This window comes from Anneissia japonica, unplaced genomic scaffold, assembly GCF_011630105.1.
Source record: "Anneissia japonica isolate Jap-2015-1 unplaced genomic scaffold, ASM1163010v1 scaffold2834_len698180_cov181, whole genome shotgun sequence".
NCBI lineage: Eukaryota > Metazoa > Echinodermata > Crinoidea > Comatulida > Comatulidae > Anneissia > Anneissia japonica.
The window spans coordinates 157062-160465 of record NW_022704877.1 but is presented as its reverse complement, the minus strand read 5'-3'; the positions used below and the strand labels follow the sequence as shown (position 1 = coordinate 160465).

Genomic DNA, 3404 nt, shown 5'->3' with positions numbered 1-3404 from the left:
CCCCTTTTTTAACTTTTTTTTTTTTTTTTTTAATATATTTTTTTTTTTTAAATTTTTTTTTTTTTTTTTTTTTTTTTTTTTGCTTCCGGCAAGTTTCGGAGTTAGGTAGTCTCAAGATTCGACTGACAGGTACTTGATAGTGCTAGGTTCTCCGCATTTATGGCTTAGGGGTCGCGGTGCTTTCCTCCCTCCGTTCAGTTGTTTCAAATTGGGACCGAGTTAGTGAACCCTATAGTTAATGGTCTTGCTTGGTGCATAACCTTGCATGGAATGGATAGGGATAGTCGGGGAGGAATGACTAGGGCGCCGATTCCTGGCCAGGGTGAAAGCTCGTTTTGCTATATTTTTTCTTATCTTATTATATTTTTTATTGCTTAAAGGAACACGTACAGGATGAAAGTTTTAGATACAGTAATCGGTAATTATAGAGGGCAGCAATCATGTTTTAATAAAGGTCATACGTTAATTATTTTTTATCATCGGTAGCGTACGTTTACTAGTTATTGAAAGATTCAATTGATTTTGTATCGATGAATCAACTTAATTGACATTAAGTTAATTGTAATTGTCGGTGTATCTTTGCTGTGAAGATTCAAAACCTTATGTTTTAAAGAATAACAAACAGCTACATACTGTAATCAAGGTAATTCAACAGAAGATTATTATTATTATTATTATTATTATTATTATTATTATTTTATCATCATCACCCTCATCGTTATAAAGGAATGGCGCATTTTAGAAAAATAATACTGTAATGAATCTGTCTCTTATACACATCTAACTAAGGAAGCTAGTCTAAGGCTTTCGGCATCCTCCGAGGCCTTTTTCTGGAACAGGTCTTTTAATTTTGGAATTTCTTCTTTCAGTTTGTCACACTTCTGTTGGCAATTGTTCTTTGAATTCTTCCATCTTAGCCTCTGAGTCATGAATGATGTTCTCAGCTTGGTTAACAACTTCAACTTTTTCCTTCCTCTTGTTGTCCTCTTCAGAGTATTTCTCTGCATTCGTTACCATGTTTTCAATCTCGCCCTTACTTAACACACCAGACGATTGGATAACAATGTGTTTTTCCTTGCCAGTCTCCTTATCTCGAGCCGATACACTGACGAATCCATTGGTGTCCATGTCAAAACTTACTTCAATCTGAGGAACACCCCTTCACCTCCCCCCCCCCCCAACTCCCACTCTTGGAGCTTGTGGAAGACCAAACAATTGGATTTGACAAAGGAGTTTGTTGTCTGCTGCCATCTCACTCTTGCCCTGGTGCACTTTAATTTCTACATGTGTCTGCCCATCAGCTGCTGTGGAGAACACCTGCAACATTTTTGTTGGGATAGTTGTGTTTCTGTTGATCAGCTTTGTAAAAACACCACCTAAAATTTTGACTCCTACAGACAGAGGAGTCATGTCCAACAGAAGTACATCGGTGACATCACTAGCAAGCACACCACCTTGGATTGCTGCGCCCTTTGTAGCATAAAGGGTGTTTTTGAATGTGTTACTGCTTGAAATTTAGCAGGCATTCCTACAAGTCTCTCGCCTTCTGGTGTAAATGCTACCACTGACGGCATTGTTTTCTTTAAATGTTGGCATTAACAATACTGTTGAATTGTTATTTAGTGTTTCTTATAACATATAAATCCAAGATGCACAAAATGTATCTTGGAATTCCTTATTTCTTAGATAATTTACCTTTTCAAGGTAAACAATCTTTGTCTTCCCCAGGTAAGCTGTCTTGGAATTCCGTTTACAGTATGTGAGATAAATTATCTTGAAATTTTATTTTTCTGATGAAACCTACAGTACCATCCAGAAAACATTAACCCTCCGCACGCATTTTTTCCGCATATAAAAATCGTGTGACACGCAGTTAATTAGCTAGTAATAGGACCACCCATACGCAGTCAACCATTACGGCATTGAGTAATTCATGGTTTCAACGAACTGCCTAATGATTTTTACGTTCCAACAAATTGGTCTGTGTTGTTTATCAGCCAGACAAAGGACAGAGCCTGTCTTTATTTCGGAACAATGCAACTGGGAATAAACTTGATACTTTCATGGATATGCTGGTATATCCACAGGCAACTGAAGTATTTTGTTAACTGTAGGCCTACTTACAGTATTTTCCGGTTTATATGAAAATTAAATACTGTATTTGTGTACAGAAATATAAATTATTGTATATCATTGTAGAAATTGTAAGATCAAGTGGTAAAATCTTGGATCTCTTATTATCGATTAATTAACTGTTGTGAATATTACTTTAATAAAAAATGACGGTATGAGTGTGAAACTAAATCTAATGTTGTAACTTGTGTCCTCTGTTATTTTGTTATTATGCAATAAGAATAGTTGCTAATATTAGGCTACGGTTATTCATGATGTTTTCTGTGTAACAACAGAATCAAATCATTTAACATGTTTTTTTTTGTGTTTTTTTTTTCACGGGAATCGACTGTTTGTGTGTAATTGATCTTATCTTTTTCACGGGAATCGACTGTTTGTGTATTATTGGTCTTGTCGTAGTAAGAGTTTAAGAGCGTGAGAAAAGAATGATTCCATCTTTAATGAACACGTGTGCATTGCCTGTGCCCGCTGTAATCATCTTATTGGAAGTGAGACAAAGTGTGGACGAAGTTTAATGAAGGAGGCTTCATAGTCCCAGCACAACGTTTTTCAATGAAAATTCCTCTCGTTCAAACATGATACTGTAAACACAGTACGATACGTTATTTCGGAACAATGCAACTGGGAATATTAACCTTGATACTTTCATGGATATGCTGGTATATCCACAGGCATCTGAATTATTTTGTTAACTGTACTAACAATTTTCCGGTTTATATGAAGATTAAATATATATGTACAGAAATATAAATTGTAGGTCTACGTCATTGTAGAAATTCAAGAAGATCAAGTATCTCTTTTATTAGTCCATCAATAATGGTTGTGAATATTATGAGTTTGAAACCAAATATAATGCTGTAACTTGTGTCCTGTGTGTTATTTTGTTATGATACAATAATAATAGTTGTTGATAAAGGCAACTATTCACGATGTCGTTTGTTTAACAACATAATTAATGACGAACAGTTTTTTTTATTCACTGGAATTCTTAACAAAATCGACTGTTGTGTATTATTGGTCATATCGTAGTAAGAGTTTAAGAGCGTGAGAGAATAAAGATTCCTTCTTAATGAACAGTATTAAGAGTTTAAGAGCGTGAGAAAAGAAAGATTCCTTCTCAGTTAAGGAACCACGTATACAATATGCCCGCTGTAATCGTCGTGTTGGAAGCGAAGCCAATAAAGTTTATGTTTAGTATTAAATGGTTAATTAATAATGATTGAACATTTTGTTATTTGTTAGCATCACCATATTATATTATGTTTATTATT

The 3404-nt window shown here is 34.8% G+C and overlaps 1 pseudogene; it reads right to left on the bottom strand.

The window, feature by feature from the left end:
• Nucleotides 1–3404, bottom strand: part of LOC117104825 — a 16080-nt pseudogene that overhangs the window by 8097 nt on the left and 4579 nt on the right.